Source organism: Triturus cristatus, chromosome 3_1 (genome assembly GCF_964204655.1).
Source record: "Triturus cristatus chromosome 3_1, aTriCri1.1, whole genome shotgun sequence".
Classification (NCBI taxonomy): Eukaryota; Metazoa; Chordata; class Amphibia; order Caudata; family Salamandridae; genus Triturus; species Triturus cristatus.
Window position 1 is genome coordinate 740,613,143 of NC_140583.1, and position 22,575 is coordinate 740,635,717.

The window sequence follows — 22,575 nt, forward strand, 5'->3', positions numbered from 1 at the left end:
GTTATATGCATATGTCACATTGTAGTATGGGGTGAGCAGAACAGTCTAGACAGTTGTAGGAAACTGACTTGGGCAAGTCCCTCAAAGACTTAAAATGGAAGTTCTGCTGTACCCAGACAAGGCTCGTGTTCATGAGCAATAGGCACTACTTTATTTCACATTTATACATTGTTCAGGCAGTACCCCGAATCGACAACTTAGAATAGCTCTGACTCACTCCCACCACTCTGTGCCCTGTGGGGATGGATGTGCTAGATTCATACATCTAGTCTGAGGGTGCCCCACCACACACAATTGCTGGTGAGAGAAGGATCTCCGCTCGTTCTTTAGAAAAGTTAGACTAAGGAGATTTTTTGAGAATAGGGAGACGCTAGAGCGTGTGAATCATTCGGGTCTTAAACCCAAATCCCAGTTTACTCCAGTCTCACGATGGTTGGAAAAAACATCGAAGTCTTTGAAAAAGCTGTTGAGAGTGATATTCAGAATATTTTAAATAAATCTAGCAAGTTCTCAGGACATAATAACATCAATAGAGCAGAAAGACAGGCCCTCAACTCTTTGAAAGCAGACAGAACTGTAACTATTAAACCTGCCGATAAGGGAGGTGGTGTAGTGTTGTTTAACACCCCAGATTATGAAAACAGGATGCTGAAAATGCTAAATGTCAAGGAACATTATGTACGTACAAATGAGAGAAATCTAGCCATTGTGTCTAGAGAGTGCCTTGCGTTGCTCCTAGAAGCGAAAGATAAGTCCTGGATTTGTGATGATGAGTTTAAGTTCCTAAACAATCTGGAACCCAGGACTCCTGCCTTGTACGGTCTACCAAAGATCCATAAAAATTGCACTGATCCCCCGATGAGACCGATAGTGAGTAGTATTGGTTCTCTGCTGGAGCCTGTCAGCAAATATGTTGACCACTTTCTACGCCCCATTGTGTGCGGTTTGCGCTCCTATGTTAGAGACTCGGCCCACATCATCTCTCTTATTGAAGGGAAACCTTTTTGTGGAGAGACTCAATGTCTAGTTACTCTGGACATTGAGTCTCTCTACACTAATATTCCACAGAACGATACGGTTGATGTAATCCGAGAGATTCTGATGGACCGTGACCTCGGGGGTGCTAATGCTGAATTTATTGTCAGTTGTGTTACTGTTAACCTAATTTTGAAGAACAATATTTTCCTGTTCAATGATGAGTACTTCAAACAGTTGAAAGGGACCAGCATGGGGGCTACCTGTGCGCCTAGTCTGGCCTGTCTATACGTCGGTCAATTTGAAAACAAGCATATACACAACGAGGTGGCCCCCTTCTTCGAAAATGTACCGCTACATTGACGATATTTTCTTTATTTGGGAAGGCACCACTGAAAACCTGGAACTGTTTTTGGATTGGTTGAATCTTGGAGATACCAACCTAAGATTTTTTGGACATCACGATTGAAGATGCGGATGGAGTTTTAGAAGTAGAGTTGTTCACTAAGCCTATGGCGAAAAATACTCTACTCCACTTTTCAAGTTTTCACCCTAAATCCCAACGGGATAGTATTCCTTTTAGTCAGTTCCTCCGTCTCCGGAGGAATTGCTCTGATTTACAAGACTTCTATAAGCATGCTGATGTCCTGAAATGTAAGTTTAAAGATAGGGGTTATCCAAAGAAACTTCTGACACATTCTCTCAAACGCGCAAGGTTTTATGACCGTGCTGCCTTGGTCAATAAACCTGTAGTGAAAAAGGAGCCACCTAACAAAGTGGTGTTTGTCAGCAAATTCTATAATTTGAGTAATCAAATTAAGAATATCGTCAATAGGAATTGGCATATTCTTAATCATGAAGAAGAGGTCAAACTGGAAAGACCACTGTATGCATTCAAGAAAAATAACAACTTAAGAGATATGTTGGTGCACACATATTGTGAAGATAAGTGTGAGAGCCAAAGAACTATTGAAAACCATCCAGCTACTGGTAACAATAGATGTGGCTCTTGTAATATCTGCCCACTATGCCTTCAAACGAAAGAGATAACACACAATGGTTGCACTATGAGAGCCAGTACTCTCAACAATTGCAGGAGTAAAAATGTGATTTATTTTCTCCGATGCCCGTGTGGTTTAGGCTACGTGGGGGAAACAGGGAGGGAACTACGAGTTAGGCTCCAAGAGCATAGATCTGCCATTAAAACAAAAAAATTGACCGCCCCCCTTGTTCCTCATTTTCTTGAGTTTGGACATGGAGAGAACGACTTCATGTGGTTTATCCTGGAAAAGGTCAGAGTAGATAGGAGAGGCGGCAACATCACCAATAAGCGTAAGGCACGTGAACAATGGTACATTTCCCATCTCAATACTGTACATAAGGGGTTGAACTCGAGAGAAGAATGGGAGAATATGCTAGCAGCAAGATGATAAGTATTAATAGTTTCCCCTTTGTGCTGTGCTGTGGTTCACAGATTCTCATCTTGCTCTTTATGGCTGCCTTTGTGGCTTAACAACAACAACTGTGAGGTGAAGATTTGCCACCTTTATTTACTCCTTCATTTTGTACCGCTTTTTGGTGGGATTTTAGGTTTTTGTACCGTTCCAAGATGGCGCGCCTATTTGGCCAGTGCCTGAATACAGTCCAGCGTGAGTACGTACTACCTCGTAGGAGGTGTGCTTAACCTCCATTGTTCGTACAATTATGGTGATCTTCTCATTTATACACTATTAGTAGTGATGCTGATTTCTACTGTGATTAGGCATACTTAGTACTTTGTACCCCATGAGTTATAATTATATTTCTTATACCGTCCCAAGATGGCGGTTTGACTCTGGAGGTATCGGTGTTCAATGCACATCTGTTTGTATATTTCTTTGGCAGTAGTGAATTTCCCTCCACGGAATAAAATAATGATGTGCATTGTTCGGCTTAGGCTATTTCTGAAACAATCTGTCTCCGAACAAAGGCGAGCTGGACATCACATTAAGAGCTTTGATGATAATTGTTGTCGTTGGGCCCACCAAGATGCTATTCTGTCCCTTTCAAAGATGGCGCATCTTTTATGCGGGCGTCTGTACAGGATTTAGGGTGAGTGGTCATTGCCCCGAAAGAGGTGTGTTTACTTCCTGGGTCCGATGTAATTAAGGGCGTGAAATTTAAACCTTCCGCCCATCGTACACCAAACACCCTTGTCGAAGAAAACCGTACCATGCACATCGTAACAAGCCTAAATTAAGGTAGGTGTTGTCTAGAGGTGGCTATGGGCTGGTGGTGTGTTTCGCTATTTGGAAAGGAGAATAGGATGATTTTTTTAATAATATTTTTTCCATAGTTGCTTTATTTGGCACCATTTACCGGTATGGGATATTTGTCTACCCACACCTTATGAGGGCACGGTAATCCACGGCTGAGACAATATCCAAGGTACTTCTTTCAAACTATGTACCTTGATGACTATGTATGTTGTGTATTTGGATATACTGTTAATGAGCATCAAGAGGGGCTTTGGTATTTAGTTTTAGGTTGGGAGAATTTTCAGTGGTAGACATCCTTGCCAGACATCTAGGTCCTTTTGAGTCTACACTATATATACCCTGGGCTCCCATTTTGTAAACAGCAGTTTTATTTTATTTTGTGGCTAAAGTCTGCTAGTGAGACACACTTAGATATACCAGAAAGGGGTGTTTAGTAGGTATCCGACACTGCCTAGCCAATGGGGTTTTTAACGATATGCAGAAAAGCTTTATGTAGGTACCGAAAGTCTTAGTGTGAAGGGGATTCCAAATATAGGAGCAACCGAGTGATCAGCTATCGTTAGTGGCCTATATATTTGGGCCTCTTGCAGTGTATCCTGTTTAAACTCTTTTAAGTAAGGATGTCAATAAAGTCGGTGTCTAGAAGTCATTTAATCAAGATGATGATCTTCCATGTCACGAATGTGTGAATACTTTAACCGTATTCACTTCCTCCTATAGGTCTCTCGAAATCTTTTATATGAAATTATGACTGCACCTAATTGAAAGAAGCATTGTCTTGAGGCCTATTTAGACCCGAACTTTATCTACATAAGGTACATGGAACAATATATATTGTTCTATCCTTTGGATAGAATAAACTAGTCATCACTCACATTGCAGCATGTAAGTAAGGAGTCTGGTATTACTTTCTTTATCGATTTAGTGAGTTCACCAGCGAAGATTCTTTCCAGAAACGGGGACAATAAACCGAATAAACAGAACCGTTGGCAGGATCCATACGGACATTGCCTTCTCAAAATTAAATGTAAGTTCGATATTGGGCATAATTCTTTTTAAATTAAGAGTTATATTAAAAATAGGCCATAATTTGGTGCCGTAGTAAGACGAGTGATTTTTTGCACTAGAGTGAAAATGCAGAGAATACAGCATTGCTTTCCTAATAATTGTAATAAATTCCTCTAATTATTGCCTTTATGGTAATCTATGAATGTATTGGACATATCTGAATGATTGATGATGGGAAATATGATTTTCCATCAGTATATCTTATGGGTGTCACAAGGATGTAGTGTGAGCGGTATTGATATATGGTTGTTATACTAGTAATTGCAGGAGGATGATAGTGGACAGTATTTAGATGGCATGTAGTGAGAAGAAATACATTTGTGATGTAATCAAAATGATGTTATATGTTTTTTTAAATTGTTTTTAGGATCATTACTATTGGGACTCTATCGTGCTTTTCCTGAAGAAGGTGTTGGCTGTGAATCTTGGCCCACCGAAACGCGTCGATGCTCTTAAAAGAGGAAACCACCTTAAATCTATGATTATTGGTTTGTGTGACACATATCTAAAAGGGACAGAACCTTTGGTCACACTTGAGAAATTTCGTGATTTGGTGATTTCCTCAAGCTAATAGGATTATCATTTTCATTCTTTCTTTTTTATGTTGTTCCCAATTTTATGTTTTGCTGTATATATTAATGTGTAGGTCTTTCTTGTCTTTGATCAAGAGTAGACTGATTGTTCTTAAATAACTGTTTTTTAATTATATGTACATTGATATGATGACATTGTCCTTGCTTAATTATTAGCTATTTGACTCTGTATTTTTTGTATCTGTACATTATTTTATGAATTGTTGAATAAATTTGTCTGATTTATTTCTTCTCATTGGTTCTTATGCTTGTGCTGTCCATCCTCATCCCTGTGGTGTGAAAGGTGTTAACTTGAATGTGTTTCTGAAGACAGGGAGGATCTATTCTTTTGACTAAGGTCATATTTGGTGCCCCTCTCCTTTGTCACAGGGGTCCCTCTCTCTTTATTTGAAAGAGATTACATGAAAGTACTGGGCGAGATGATAGATGAACGCTTGGAGATTAAGCAGCTGACTGTGCTTCTAGGATACGTAAAGGACTTCCCTCTGGGTGTTCGGTTCCTGATGGTGATGGCATTACTGTTGGTCAAATGCAGGGTTGCAATGAACTGGTGTTGATGCAGGTTACCTATGATCAGCTATTGGTTAAAAGACTTTGCTGTCCGCAGCAACCGTATCAAGACGTATGTCTTGATGATGCTGCTTACTTCACAGCCAGAAGATACATGGGGCCCTCTCAACTCAAAGTCTATTTAGACAAACAAGAGTTACATGCACAGGAAGGAAGCCCATGGGAGGCCACTCGGCATGAGGCTCAAGAGGGGAACAGCCATTACAACGCGGTTTTTACCACGCGCAGCCATTACATCGCATGCGTTACAACGCATGCGATGTTACAACAGAATGCCATTACAACGCAAGTCTTTACATCGACTTGCGCTAGATGGCGTGCTAACATTACAAATAGTGTAGTTTACTATCCCAACACCTTCCCTACTGTTAAGTGGACTGGAGTTGGAATAGTAAATTACACTTTTCTAATGTTAGCACGCCATCTAGCGCAAGTCGATGTAAAGACTTGCGTTGTAATGGCATAGCGTTGTAACATCGCATGCGTTGTAACACATGCGATGTAACTGCACGCGTTGTAATGACTCGCGTTGTTACATTATACATCCGGCTCAAGATGGCTGAGGCACTATGTTTTTATTTGTGACCGATGGAGAAATATGGAATGGCCAAGGATAACATGAACTCATTTGAGTCTACATATTGGGTTCCTATGCATAGTTACAGTGATGTACCTCTCTTGTTCGTAAGTGTTGTCTGATTGGAGGAGATGGCTAAGTCTCCGGAATGGGCATTTGGAAATAGGGATTTTGATTGTTTGCTCTAATATGTTTATGTTACATTTTACATGGTTTCAAGATCGTGTATATGAGCTTTGTGCATGTGCATTAATGTTGCAAAGGAAATAAAAGGAAATATTATTGTATTAAAAAAAGGATATCCAGCATACACTGACCCATTGGATTTCTGATAAGGCTGGGTGAAGGATACATACCCGGGCATAGAGAAGCGCACCATGGCTGATGATAGCTGTCCAGGCATTGTCTGTCTGCCTTCAATGTGAGCGCCCTCTGCACACTGCAAAATTGCACCTGATTATAGGAAAACATTTACTCTAGCTAGTGCATGTGAGATGATTGACTGTTTACCCCAGCGTTTACGAAAGTGAGCAAGTGAAAGAAAGTAACAGTTTGAAAACAATGTTTTGTTTCCCATGCCACCAGACGAGACCTCGTTTTCAAGAAGGTGGAGGGATCCCCTTGCAGACCGGTTTGGTTTGTTATGGCACCCAACTATTGGCTATGACTGAAGGATGCAAATATCAGAGCATGCTGGGTAGTGTTCAGGTGCGCAATATACGTCTATGGAAACAATATTACAGCTAGGGTACACAATAGCCTGTAATCCCTTCCGTAATACCAAAGAGCCACGTGGGTGCAAAAAGCAGGTTAAAATGCCTAATTCACCCCAAGAGTGTTAATGGAATATAGGGTATGCATGCTCGGTTAAGGGTATCCAATGGACTTGTTCACACCGAGGAGTATGCATACTGGGTGTAGGCCACCAAGGAAGCAACAGAGGCAGTACGATAGATGACAACACGGTTCACATCCGGTCTACTACAGGTTTTCCAACTAAATGGGAGTTTAAAGAATCGCTGTCTCTGACTTGGATCTTGCCACTGGAAATTTCCTTCCAGTATCTTTCCCCAAGAGTTTAGATTGAGAGAATGTTCCACATCTGGCGAGTCAGCATAGTGAGCACTGAAAGCATGGTGGTAGGACAGCAGGGTAATATGCCTAGGTTTGTAACGTCCGCTAAATTAATACAAAATAATAGATACACTGCAGTTCAAACCAACGCCGTTTTATTAAGACCAGCATAGATTCATCTTAATTCTAATAAGTATACATAAAAATAGCAAATGCTTGTTATTGCATCTTAAATTTTCGAACAATGGGAACAATACAAATGTTAGATGCATCCATTGTTAACTTATCTGCGCTGTGATATTAATATTACTTCAAGGCTGAGTTACAGATTATTACAGGTTGTATGCATAAATATAGATTGACAGGTCCTAAGGATCTAGACAGTGAAAGCCAGGAATGCACCTGGCTTCTTCTTATTAGAAAAAATAAATATGCATTCCATTTCTATAGCCCAAATAAAAGCAAAGCTGTTGGCATGACAAATTGCTATAATTTTAATATTAATTCCATATAATGATCATTGGCAAAGCCAACACATCACACACTAGAAACATACTGGTTTTGTCAAAACTTGATTTCTCCAACATGACAACCATGCTAGAGCACAGAGGTGTAAAAGCCATCCTTGAATGACATGTCCTCAACAAAAGGTAAATCATTTCAAGATGGCCTCTGTGCATGAACGCACGTGCACAGCAGTCATTTTTTAATTCTTTACGTCAAGCAAAGGCAAAATCATTCAACGATCTCTTCTGACACATTGTCAGTGAAATTGCTCTCCCCCCCCTCGCAGCTCCACCATCAAGTGTGGGCACCCTGAGCACTCTCGAGTGCTGGTGTTCGAGGCCCTCCTCCACGCGCAGGTTTTACCTGGGCCTCATCCCTGATGGTCCAGATGTCCTCTGTCTCATTTGTCTTGCTCCGCTCTCTCTCTCTGTTTTCACTTGTTTTTCACTGATTTCAATATCCCCGTTTTACTCTCCTTCTGTGTCTTTCCTCCGTTTTCTCTCGTTTTTTTACTGATTTCAATCTCCCCCTTTCACTCCCCCTCTGTGTCTGTCCTCTGTTTTCACTAGTTTTTCACGGATTTTAATCTCCCCCTTTCCCTCCCCCTCTGTGTCTTTCCTCTGTTTTCGCTCGTTTTTTTCCTGATTTCAAACTCCCCCTTTTACTACTTCTCTGTGTCTTTCCTCCGTTTTCACTCGTTTTTCACTGATTTAATCTTCCCCTCTCACTCTCCTTCTGTGTCTTTCCCCCACTTTTCTTGCACCTTTCACTGCCTCATTTCCACTCTTTCCTCTCTTTATGCCTTTTCTGCCCATTTTTCCCTGCCCCTGCTGCCCCCGTGGCCCCTCCCCCCAGCACGACCAACGCGACCGGCCCAATCCAGCTCCCCTCCCCGCTCCTGCCTCCCAGCTGTCCAGCCCTCCCCGAATCCTACTTAATGGCGGCCACTGCGGGGACAGGCGAGCAAGACCACTGACTCATTGTCAGTGAAATTGCTCTCCCCCCCTCGCAACTCCACCATGAAGTGAGGCCCCCCTGAGCACTCTCGAGTGCTGGTGTTCGAGGCCCTCCACCCGCAGGTTTTACCTGCGCCTCATCCCTGGTGGTCTAGTGGACCTTTGTCTCCTTTCTCTCGCTCTGCTCTCTCTCTCTCTGTTTTCCCTTGTTTTTCACTGATTTCAATCTCCCCCTTTTACTCTCCTTCTGTGTCTTTCCTCCGTTTTCACTCGTTTTCCACTGACTTCAATCTCCCCTTTTCACTCCCCCTCTGTGTCACTTCTCCATTTTCACTCGTTTTTTTACTGATTTCCATCTCCCCCTTTTACTCCCCCTCTGTCTTTCATCTGTTTTCACTCGTTTTTCCCTGATTTAATCTACCCCTCTCACTCTCCTTCTATCTTTTCCTCTCTTTTTGCCTTTTCTGCTTGTTTTTCCCTGCCACTGCTGCCCCTGCAGCCCCTCCCCCCAGCACGACCAAAGGCAACTGGCCCAATCTAGCTCCCCTCCTGCCTCCCAGCTGTCCAGCCCTCCCCTCCCCCTACTTAATGGCGGCAGACGCGGGCAGTGGGCGCGCCGCTGGCGCACCGCTGGTGCGTCAAAGGCAAGCCCGTCTGCACCCGTCCACGACCCGACCGCGACCAGCGCCAGGAACCCTGGACCTCCTCAACGCCAACACTATGACCCAGCGGCACTCCACGCTCTCAACCCAGGATGCAACAACAACTGCAAGCTAGCATCACCAGCCGACACCCATGGACCCTTCAGCTGTCCCCTCTGCCAGCACACCTGCAGCACCGCCAAGACCACGGACCCGCGCAACCCGCCCACAAGACCACAACCCAACCGAAGATCCTGCAATGCATCCTCCTCAACGTCCGATCCCTCCACAAACATGCCACCAAAATCTAGGACCTCCTCGACAGCACCACCCCGGATGTAGCATTCTTCACTGAAACATGGACCAACACCACCTCGAGACCAGACATCGCCATCGCTATTCCCCAAGGATACAAGATCCCCAGGAAGGACCGCCCCACCCGCCCGGGAAGAGGAATCGCCATCGCCCACAAATCCAAACTCTGCCTGAGCACACTCCCTGAGAGAGCCAACAGACCTGATGGAACACCTTCACTTCAAGATACTGGCCAGCCCTACCACCACCCTCCGAGGAACCCTCATCTACCTGGACCTCGCGGACTTTTTGCCAACTCCATCACGGACATCATCTCCCCGCATGCCATCGCGTCCAGCAACTATACCCTACTGGACGATCTCAACTTCCACCTCAACAACCAACTGGACCCCAGCACAACATCCCTCCTGGACAACCTCCACAACATTAAACTCTGCCAGATTGTGACCGAACGCACGCACACAGCAGGACACACCCTCGACCCCCTCTTCACAACAGGTAAGTCCATCACCTTCAGCCACACCACTGAATTCCCATGGACTGAACATCGATGCGTCCACTTCACCCTCAGAACACCCACCATCCATTGACACCTCCACCTGCTCCCACGAAGAAACTGGACTAGAATCATCGACGACCATCTAACCTCATCACTCAGCAACTCCACCTCAACCATCGTGGAAAACGACGACACCAACACCACAGCCCGAACCCTGCACAGATGGATCTCCGACAGCGCCAACATCATAGCCCCCCTCAAGAAAAACAACAACACCCACGCCAAGAAAGCCAGTTGGTTTACCATCGAACTTCAAGAGTCCAGACGCACTTGCCACCGCCTCGAAAAGGCCTGGAGTAACAAGAAGCATACAACAACCTCAGAACCGCCACCAATGCACACCACCAATTCCCACCACCAACTCATCGCAAAAACGAGGAAAAAAGCGATTAAAGACAGAATCTCCACTCAAGCACACAACAGCAAAGAACTCTTCAACATGATCAAGGAGTTCGCCCGGCCCACTAGCGAGTCCACTGACATCCCTACCTCACAAGACCTCTGCGACAAACTCAGCACCTTTTTCCACCACAAAATCAAGAGCATCTATGACCATTTCGACGAATACAACCAACACACTGAACCCTCACCAACCACCCACGACACCCTGAAGCCAGCGATCGACAACTGGACAGCCCTCACCACCGAAGACACACTGAAGACGAAGAAGTCAATCCACTCCGGGGCCCCCACAGACCCCTGCCCCCACCACATTTTCAACAGAGCCACCGACACCATCGCACCCATGCTCTGCCACACCAGCAACCGCTCCCTGGCAACCGCCACGTTCCCCGATGACTGGAAACACGCCGAGGTCAACACACTCCTGAAGAAACCCTCGGCAGACCTCACCAACCTCAAAAACTACAGACCTATCTCCCTGCTCCCGTTCCCAGCGAAAGTCATCGAGAAAACCATCAACAACCAACTCTGCACATTCATCGAAGAGCACAACATCCTCGACTCCTCCCAATCCAGCTTCAGAAAAAACCACAGTATGGAAACCAGCCTCCCCGCTGCAACAGACAACATCCGCACCATACTGGACAAAGGAAAACAGCAGCCCTCATCCTCCTCGACCTCTCAGCGGCATTCGACACAGTCTCTCACCGTACCCTAATACGCAGACTCCATGATGCAGGGATCAAAGACAAGGCCCTCAACTGGATCTGCTCCTTCCTCTCCAGCAGAATGCAGTGGGTCAGACTCCTTCCTTTCCTCTCCGACCCTACACCTACCGCCTACAGAGTCCCCCAGGGGTCCTCCATCAGCCCTACACTCTTCAACGTCTACATGGCTCTGCTGGCCCCCATCGTCAGAACCTACAGACTCAACATTGTGTCATACGCAGACAACACCCAACTCATCCTCACAGACAACACCCAACTGATCCTCTCCCTATCCAACAAACCCAATACCCCCAGACACAATTTTGAGAAGGCATGGAAGCCGTCGCCAAGTTGATGAAAAACAGCTGCCTACAACTAAACACCAACAAAACAGAAGTACTCATCATGGGCCCAAACCCCGACGCATGGAACGACACCTGGTGGCCCCCCATCCTCGGAAGCCCGCCCACCCCCATGGACCACGCACGCAACCTGGGAATCATCCTGGACTCCAAGCTCAAAATGGACCGCCAAATCAACTCGTCCTCCTGCTTTCACACCCTCCGCCTCCTACGTAAGACCTTCAAATGGATCCCCCGGGAACACAGAAAGACCGTCACTCATTTCTGGTCACCAGCAGACTCGACTACGGCAACGCACTCTATGCTGGAATAAACAAAAACCTCACCCGCAAGCTACAGAACATCCAGAACGCCACCGCAAGACTGGTCCTCGACCTGCCAAGACACTGCCACATCTCCACTGGCTCCCCATCAAAGCTAGAGTCACCTTCAAGATGCTCACCCACGCCCACAAGGCCCTCCACGACACCGGACCAGCATACCTGAACAGCCGACTCAAATTCCACACACCCCAGAGGACTCTAAGATCTGCCCAGCTCTCCTACGCTGTGCTCCTCCGCACCAGAAAGACCAAAATGGGAGGCTGCTCCTTCTCCTTCCTCGCGTCCCGAGCCTGGAAAACCCTGCCGCTCCACCTCAGACAGACATCGCTCCCTATCTTCGCAAGAAACCTCAAATCCTGACTTCGACAGAACCCCCCCCTTGATGGACTGGAGCCTGCTAACCCCACCCCACCACCCCAGCACCTTGAGACCTTGAGACCCTTACGGGTGAGTAGTCACGCTTAACAAACTCCTGATTGATTGAATATTATTTCTAATGGTTAAAAAAATCTCTAGGAAAGATGGACAACATGCAAAAATTGACTGGGAAAATAGTCCTGCATGCACTGTAATGTAAAGTGTGACATCAGAAGTGGAAGGATACAAACAAAGATCACTCATCATATAACAGGAGACAGACATGCTCCTTGGCCAGGCAAACATAGGAAAGCCATAGTATCAGGAAGAGGCACCAGAGATAGAAAAGAGAGCAATCAAGTCATGATCATGGGAAATCAAGGGTTTAGGGCGTTTATTCTTTATTCGATACAATAGCTTTGTTTGCCAACCGAGACCTAAAAAAAAGTGTGTTCGAACCCTTTTGTATGACTACTACTGTTTCAAAACAGTCAAACTGAAACAAGCTAAAGAATGCAAGAAAGGTTAAAGTTTCAAATTTGAGGTCTGTTTGATTTTAGTACCTACATTTCTTACAAGTATTGGTAATGACATGCCATCTATTTACAAAATGTTACTCAACAAATTAGTGAATTCAAATGATTTTTAGTTTTGCTTCTTTTCAATTGAACGAGCTGGACTTAGAAATGTAAAACCAATAACTGCTGAAAAGTAATCGATAGATTGCAAACTTGGTTTGTTTTCCAAATGATTGTAAAATGGCTTAGAGATACACTGGTGGGCGGTGCTAGGAGAGAGAGCAGGTCATGAGGGCAAGCAGGACTCTAAATCGGTGCACTGCCAACAGTACAGTTGTGAATTAAATGAATGACTTAAAAAGCGCCTTTTAATGGTCACTCCAATTTCATTGACTATTTTACAACAATTACATGGATAAACATTGATAGAAACATCAAGTCATTTAGAAAATTAATAGGGTTTGATAACTTTACTATATTGAATAAACATTGTATCATCAGGTGTCCATTATAGTCTGTTCTCAGTCCTCGATTCCTCAAAGCTTCTCTCCTTTAACCTTAACCCATGCACCATTTCCAGCTCAACTGCGATCTCATTATATAACCCTATCCCATCCCCAGTTGACTGATTAGGGCCCGGAGTGCAGAAACTTTCAAGGCCAAAGCCAGGCTTTATTATGCATCACAACTTCAGGCAACAGCTGTGGGATCACCTCCAGAGAGAGATAGTTAGTGTGAGGAGGAGGGGGGGAAGAGGACTCATTCGGGGAACACAGCCAAGATCAGAGCTAGCTCTGAGAGGCATTTTGTGTGACTTATTTAGTGTGCTGTGTTCTGTGTTTGATTAATACTGCTTTTCTTACCAAAAGAAAGTATTGGACAGGCTAATGATATTTTTGGGGTCACTCTGAGTATTGTGATTTATGAGCTTGCTCATAACCTGCACCTCGCTCTACCCAAAAGCTTTTGACTACTCACCAAGCTCTACTACTGAGAGTCAAATGCAGAAGGGGTAGTGCTTGGCCCATTTACTCAGTGCCCATAGAAAGTCTTGCTCAGATAGAGGAGGAGTAAAAGTTCACAACATCGCCGGTCGGGCCCAAAAACCTCTGCTAGCCCTGTGGCCTCTGAAAGGAGTTCTTAAAGCAGGAACCAACATTTTGACTGTTCTAAATGAGGGGAGACAGTGCTCTAAAAAGAGGAAGCATTTAGAAGAGGAGGAGGGTTATTTTCCAGAAATGCAAGATGACATAATTGTGCTAAGCTCTGATGATTTTCTGCTGCTGGTAGAGCAATAGAAGCTGATCGTCAGACAGAAGCAAGAACTCCTAATATATAGAAGATTGTGGAGGAGAGTACGGAACGAGAACTTCACAAAGGGATATTGGTGCAAGAAGAACAATTAGCCCAAGTGGAAATTATTCTCATTAGAGAAAGGATAAATATTGAGAAGATTCTCTAAATTCCTAAGCAAGCAATACAGGGTAAAAAACAAATAATTAATGGCGAGATTGTCTTGTCTGATATCACACTTGACATGTTATGTGCATCATCTACCTCAGCAGACACCATACCAGCTTGCAGAAGTCCTATTTGGCTATGGCCATGGAAAATTAGATGCGTCTCAAAACCATCTGCCATTTTGCACCCTAAACATTTCAGTTTGCATTTGGATGATTTCGTTAAGTATCTGTTTAAAATGCAGCAAAGGTCAAATTCGTCACTGTATCCCAGAGGCCAGCAGCATAGCAAGATATCCTTTCAAGGGGAAACCGCACTAGCTGAAAAAGGGAAAGGAGAAAATAAATACTAAAGAGTGGGGAAAGGTGTCTTGCGAGGGAGGCATTCCCTCAACTGCTCAGGAATGAGATGAGGAATCTCTGAATAGTGAGTAAGAATATATCTGCACTTAATTCCCAATCGGAAATCTTTTAGAACGTCTGGAGCAGTTTTTGGAGGGTTCTGTTTCGTAATTGTTTCCTGTTAACCTTTTGTACCAGTCGAAATGAATTGTTAAATGTGATAGGACTGAGGTATTCCATGCTAAGGGAAGGGAGGCTAGAAAGTCTACTGAGGGACGAAGACACAGTGCCTTTGTTGACTGATATACACACATCTATATAAGGCGCACTGTAAAAAAAAGTGTTTAATAAAGAATTTCAATACAAAACAATCTGCAGGCGGTGGCATGGTAACACTCATGTTTCGCTCATGATACGGGCCCTTGACTCAAAGTAGAGCTTGCTTACTTTCTACTTGCTGGACAAATTTGCAGATTTTACTTGGAAAATATTTTTTGGGTGGTCGCTGTGTGTAATAGTAAATGTAATTTGGGCAAAATACGATTACTTACCGACCTATAATGAAGGCCTTATGGTGAACCACATTCTTATGCTGGATTCACACCTGTGCCTTGGAGATTACACATAAACATACTTCAGTAGCATTTACTAACCCACCAACTTACTCTACCAGAAGACGAAGTCACAACATTCACAAGGAGCATTCACTTGCATAATATTGCAGCACAAATATGTTAGGCACTGCAAGAAATAGTGGGGCATATCAACAACAACCGGCGATAATTATCGCTCAGCGCTCTTAGCGTGAGGATAATTATCGCCGGCTAGCGTGAATTTTTATCGCTGAGATAGCGTGCTATTAGCAACGCTTATCTCAATAGCGATAAAAATCTACACGCTAACAGGCTAACGTGAGATTATCGCTGGAAACCCAGCGATAATCACACGTTACCTTGTTGATAGGGACAGGCAAACTTAGCCATGATATCCTCCTTCCATAGGATATCATGGCTAAGTCTGAAAATTAGCAGACGTAAAAAAGCAGCGTTAACCGCGGTTAGCGCTGCTTTTTTTGTCTCTAACAGGGTTAGCGACATTCTTGATAATAGGAGAAATGTCGCTTAGCGACATTTCTCCTATTATTTTACTCTGGAACGCCCCCTTTGCATCTCATTAGAGATGCAAGGGGAAGCGTAGAGTAAAAGGGTGCTAACATGCAAATTTGCGTGTTAGCACCCTGTTGTTGATAGGGCGCTAGTTTTATCTCTGTTTTTTGGCTTTTAAAGCCAAAAAAGCAGAGATAAAGCCCTTGTTGATATGCCCCTTTGTTCTTTTATCTGGAGCCAATGCCTTACATCTTCTCCCTTTTCTTTCTTGCATGATTCAGATTTCTTAACTCACAATTAATGAATAATGTGAATGAATGTTTGTAATGTTGGCATGCGTGCAATTATGTTTGTTATCGATGTCTCCCTTCTTTCAGAGCCTTTTTGTGCACCCTATCGCAACTAATTTAGATTGGGAACAGACATTTGTTTTACTTCAAATGGTTTTCAGCACGTTTTTGACACAGGAATAGACTCCATGCACCCTGAGAGTCTTTAATAACCCATTTTTACTTTTAATTTGATTATTCCTTCCCAGTGTATCCACCGCAGGTTAAGTTACTGAGTTTTGGTAAATACAGCAAACAGAGCAGAGCACCCCTTGCTTGCAGTTAATAGTGTACCAACTCTGTTCAAGGTTCGGTACTTTAAGTGACTTATTAAATATTATGGATTGATTCCATGTGGCCTCTCGATTGACAGGTTTGCATTGGGAGAAATACATCGGAAACAGAAGTATGCGTTATTAATTATTCTTCAATGTGGCAACAGCCTGTTATTGTTTTATCCCTGCAGATGTTTGAGCACGAAAAATATTTTACAGGAAATGTGTAATGCACACATTATTTGAACTTCTATGGGTGGTGTGGTGCATGTCTTCATTTTTTTCATGACGAAAGTCCAGTCTACATCTTGTAGATGGGTGGAAACATGCTGGCTTTTTGGGTGTCTGGCAAGCTCTGAGACCAAACCTATTGCAGAATCTGGCACTCAAGAAGGAAACCACTGACAGGTTACACTCCTAAGCCTGCTTTTCTCCACTTGTTCTGTCTAAATGATTGCTAGTTGTGCTGGTGCGATTGGACCCTTATTTTGAAAGTGCAAAGAACGTTGTTTTTAGTTTTGCTGTGTCCCAAATGAATGCTTTATTCTACATGAGAAACGTATTTGTTTAGGTTTTGCTGATTTACATTTCACAAAATTCAATAGAAGACTTTGGATTGCCTGTGTTATTTCCCATATTGTCTTTATGTAGGCAAGTATTAACTGGAACTGAGCATTCCTCTCACATATTTGACCAAAATTGTATAGAGTAAAGGTTCTCAACCTGTGGTCCATGGACCCCTGGAGGTCTGTGAAGTCTACTAAGGTGGGTTGTGACTGTTTATTAAAATAAGTGAGTGCATGCAGGAGCGTGCTGGTGCCCTGTTCTCTAGTTTTGATTTCTTTGTATCCCCATGCACGAGGACACATTCCCATTACCAGTCGATTTGACCGTCCGCTGGTCTGACTTTTATTTTTGCCCACTCGGGCTTTACTTTGTGTGTTTCTCTGCCATGATAACCCCCAATGAAGGTACGGGTATCCCAGCATGTCTCTGTGCGCACCAGCGCTTTTGATAAAGTTTTCGTATATTTGAATTACTTCATGCAAATGTACAATGTTGCTTCGGTTCCATGCACTTTTAAACATTATCATTTCTTGTTACGAATATCGCATGTCAATGCATTAATTGCCATATGATTTCAGATTTAAAATATGATGAATTTAAGTATGTTGTTTGTGTCTATGGCACGTGACCGGCACTTGCGCTTTAAATTAGAAAAAATAACACAGTCTGTTGCCCGTGAGAAAGGAGTGCTTTTCAACTCCGAAACGCGTCGGACCTGGTGTTAATAATGCACACTTAGGTTTCTCCAGCTGTGCTGCATGGAGAAACCCAACAGACTACCCTGGTCTGATTGGAGGATTTTTCCAGCCCGTTCAGGCCAATCCATGCGCTGCTTTGCAGTATGAGGATTAGATGGGAGTCTGTCCCAGGGGCTGCTGGGACCAGGAAGAGGAGAGGAGGCACAACCCGGGAGGCGGGGGGGGGGGTTTCAGGCAACTTCTTTTTTAAAGAAATATATTACTACCATCCCTGCGCAAAACCCCCTCCTGCGGCCCCTCCCGCACTCCCTCCACCCAGTCACCACCCTTTATTTGTGGCGGCCGCCACTGCAGAGACCCCAGACCTCAACATCAGTTTACATCTAGAGCACCACATACACAATATCACTTACGAGACAGTGCTGTAACAGTAGCCCCTGCAGGTTGAGACGGTAACATATCCTTGGCAATAGACCTTCTTGCTGAGGGTGACTCTTACGAAGGCACTGCTTTTCAGCAAATTGCACGTACTTGGTTCCACTGGTGAAAAACACAGAGATATATTAAATCAGTCTCAAAACCACAGCAAAGAAAACCTACAGAACAAACCTACAAAACGCTATGGTTGAAAGATGGCTGGTCATTTGTACTGAGACATCAGATGTCAGCGACTAAATTCAGGGCTCTAAAGGCTGTAGGACTGGCTCGGCCTTTCAACTTTCTGGGGTGGATACATATTCATTGACAAGCAAGCTGGGGGAAGTGTTATCTTCACAGCGATTTTCTTTCTGTGGGAGGTCATTCTCTCGGCGGGACTACAGGCTATTTCGCTCTCAGTCAAGAGGAGGTGTTGTGAGCATTTCTCAGAGGCTCTGTGACATTTGTGGGTCTCCTGAAAGTCTCAAAGAGAGCGCCTCTGTTTCTTTCAGGAGCTACAGCTCACAACGCTGCTCAGCAAGGCAAATGTTGTGCATCTCAGGCTCTGAAGAGCTTCATTTACTTGTCGAACTCCCATCACTGCGCATTGACACTATCTGCAGGAAAGTCCACAGCAACCTCTTTGTCAATGAAGGCACCGGACTTTTTGCATTCAAGTCCTGACTAATTATCATTCCTCTTCTTCTAAGAACATTCCAATGACAGATAATCAGTTAAACCCGCTTTTCAAAACTCTTCCCTCCAGCCCCGCTGTCCACGTTTGAAGAACCCCCCCCCCCCGCCTCTGAAGTCAGTCTACATGTCACACTCATGAAAGTATATATCAGAAAAATCTGAGTTTGACTTAAAAGCCTCACCTGGCGGTAGTGATATCGGCTTTAAAAGTGCTTCTTCTGGTTCTAGTGGTTCATCGCTGTCAGCATAAGCCATCGACACCAGCACTATGAGCACAGCAGCCTTCATCTTCCCGGTGTCACCGGATGTCACTGGATGGCGATCTACACAAAGCCTGCTCAGTCAGGAGGGTGTATGATCCGCTCCATGCGCGCCCTTTTATAACAAAGATCCGGGGCCTCACCCACACCACATCCATCACTTGGGCAGTGTGCAGTGCACTTATTAATTAATATCACCATTGTTCCATGCGGAACAGGACCAGGAGCCAGTTTGGCCACAGATTTGAATTTCAAGAAAGTATTCAGAAAATCCCACTCATAGTGCTGAGATGGAACACGTTCTCTTAGAAAACTTCCTTCGATGTAGCGCTTATAGGTGGAGGCCAAACATTAAAGGACATCTAGGGCCTCATTTATGGGGTTTTGGCGTAGGGCAGCTAAGCAAGTCACCTTGCTGTGCTGCCGTGCGCCAAAGTGAAAGGGCAGCAATGCACTTTATTTATCTGATAGGGTGCATTGCTGTCCTTTCCCCCCAACGTGGGTACCGTATCAGCAGCCTAGCGCCAGCGTAGACACCCTTGCACCAAGTTTGCAACAATCGTAAAATGTGTAACAATATCTTCCTTTGTTAAAAGTTTTATGCCTCAGAAAACTCATGTGTAATGTGCTCTTCATAACCTCTTGCACGCTGACAAATCGTTCTCTGCAGGAGCTCACAAGCGCATGTCTTAGTAGGAACATAAATATATAAACAATGGGGTGACCCAGTATCCCTCAGAACCTGGGCAATGATATATAATATGAACAATTGATTCTGTTGGGTAAAGGTAATTTCTTTAAAGCCCTTAAACCAGTCATTGGTTTACTCATAGGAACAAATAATTCATCAAAAAAAAAAACACATATAGGTAACACACCAAAGGACACCATAGAGGGTATTCAGAAGTTTTATAAATTACGTCATTTAAGAATACCACCATTGATTCATGAGGCTGTCAAAACGTAAGAACACAACATAAAATGCGTTGCAATTTGTGACAAGGTGAATATAGTGCTCAGTGCAGTGGTGAAGGTGCACAATATATACAAAGTGAATTTCAACGAAATGTCGTTTTTGAAAGGCCAGAAAAACAACAATGTTTGAATAGCTCTGTAGATTAAATGAATAGGTCTTGACACAGAGTCTTTCAACTGGTCCAGGGAAAATGTCGACGTTTCAACCCAGGGAGCATTACTGTATTAGTCAATGCGGGTCTTCATCAGGACAAGAACAAGCGGGACAGCCTAAGGAGTAGTAAGAGTATGGGTCAGGTGTGTTGTACTGATGGATGCTAGGACTAGTCATTGCAAGGACGGCGGAAGACTCACCTAAAAGGCCCAGTAGGACTCAGGGTCGTGTATATGTTCATGCAGCTACAACATTCAGCTGTCAATTGAGGAATAATCAACCAGGGGACCCTATTGATGAAATGAAGCATATTAGGGACCGGAAGAGCCAATAGTGTGGAGTAAGCACCGAATAGTCATTTAATGAGGACTTACCCCAAGGGAATCAATCAACCACGGTGGCATGAGGCATTGAATACCAAGGAGGAGGAACAGAGGGACCTCACGTCTCCTATGCAGTAGAGCGCAGCAAATGCGCGTTTCTATATGAATTTTTTTTTAAAAAAAGAGAATTAGCTCCTTCTGTAAAACCGCATAAACTCTGGATGTAATCTTCCATAAGTGAATGTCATCTTCCATAAGTGAATGCTCACCTCTTACGAAGACCAGGGGGCCAACCCAGACGGCAGTCGCAAAAGTCCTGTCTCGTGCGTGGTGGAGACGGGAATGCCGATTAAATACAGGTTTAACGGGTGAAGGCGCGTGTACGTAACGTAGCGTCTTTGGGTAGGTTGCTAGGCAACGCATGACGTGCTATGTCATGCGGGAAATCATGTCTCAGAGCTGAGAGAATTACATTGTTATTGGGGGATGATACGAGTAAAACCATTGGAAAACGACAAGTTGCTATGCAACGCATGACGTGTTCTGTTATTGGGAGGATCAAATCTCTATGTGAAACATCACGTAGGCAGTCCACTGTTATATTGTGGGATTGGAAAACTATGGCTATGGAGCTAAGATGTTGATGAGTAGAATTAGCTGTGGATCTCAAACTGTGGATCTCAAACTGGGAAACACATTATTAGCCTAGGTACAAATGAACCTTAATTAACATTTTACATAAAATGCGCAACCCATGGGAGAAAATCATTACGAGTGTGCATAGACTTCATCGACACATCAATTAAGAAGGAAAGTGTAAGTATTTCGGCAAAGATCACAGATATGCATCAAAAGTATAAGTAAATAGCACAATCACAGTTAAAGTTATTAACCAATCATTAGCTGGAGACACACCACTGGCCTGCGATATAGGACTCGGAAACCGAGTAAATATCAAGTATGCGGTCATGTGAACTCAGTTCAATAGAACTCTCAGGTATGTATGACTAGAGTGTGAGATTTCTTAGCTAGAGTGGGCAGGGATAGCTATAATCTCGTCTGAGTCCCTGTCTAATAAGTTGAAGGTGTGTAGAACAGTCAGAAAGGGTAGCTCATCTATCTCTATGTCAGATATGCGATTACTAACCCAAACATGGGCAAGAAAGGTTATAGTTGCCCCATTTGTCTAGTAGTCTCTTCTATTTCGTTCAACCCATTCTGGATTGAGTTGAGCGAATGAATCCATCTGCATTCCTTGTAGTTCAGGACCCCAGAGATTGCGCCTCCCCTTGGGTTGGGACAGATCTTCTCAATAATCAACCATCTTATGCTGTCTGGAGAATGGTTGTATGTCAAAAAATGGTCAACCATGGGTGCGCCCTGTACTTTACACCTTATCCTACTCATATGCTGGAGGATTCTGGTTTTTGCTTTCTGGATGGTTTGCCCCAGATATATCAGATCACAAGGGCAGAGGATGGCATAGATTACATGGGAACTATTGCAATTTGTAAAGTGTGGTTGTCTGTACGTTCTGTTGTTATAAGTAAAAGTCGTTCCTTCTTGACAAAAATCACATGCTTTGTACTGTCCGCATTTATGGTGTCCACTTAGTGATGGTAGTCCAAAGTAGTTCCTTAGATCTGGTTGCTTGGGTGGTTCCAGAAATGCTCTCACAACGGTATTCTTGATGTTCTTGCCTCTCTTGAAAGCAAAGATCGGATCTTGTTTGATCATGAGTTCACTTGCCACTAGATTCCAATATTTCTTGACAATCTTTTTAATGTCATTACTCCTGGTGTTGAAGGTCGTGACACAGACAATGTTATCTGATTTGGTGTCTTTGGTCTTAACTTCCAGAAGTTGGTTGCGTGGGCAGTACCAAGCTCGTTTTTTCGCTCGTTTAAGCAGTCCTTTTGGATATCCTCTCTCTCTCAGGCGACTCACGAGGGTATCTGCTTCTTTGAAGAAATCAGTGCGCCTGGTGCAATTCCTTCTGAGTCAGAGGAACTGCCCATAAGGCAGGTTATCCCTCAGGTTGCGGGGATGGTGAGAGTTGTACATCAACAGTGTGTTTCTTTCCATTGGTTTCCGATACAGGTCACGGTACAGGAGACCTTCTTCCACCCGAAACGTGAGATCCAAAAAATCAATTGCCTCATTGTTACTCGTCATGGTAAATTGGATGTCATTCGATCTGGCATTAAGCCA

At 44.0% G+C, this 22,575-nt stretch overlaps 1 long non-coding RNA gene across 2 annotated transcripts in view; it reads left to right on the forward strand.

Annotated features, from left to right (window-relative positions):
- The window catches only part of LOC146860904 (uncharacterized), a 31,249-nt gene extending 26,192 nt beyond the window's left edge, over positions 1-5,057 (forward strand). Inside the window, exons 2-4 of one of the 2 annotated variants that reach the window (XR_014978890.1) lie at positions 3,954-4,048; positions 4,159-4,260; positions 4,669-5,057. This is a non-coding gene — a long non-coding RNA (uncharacterized LOC146860904). The remainder of the gene's footprint in view (positions 1-3,953; positions 4,049-4,158; positions 4,261-4,668) is intronic. The other variant, XR_014978889.1, reaches the window with a different exon arrangement.
- Positions 5,058-22,575: the final 17,518 nt, after the last annotated feature.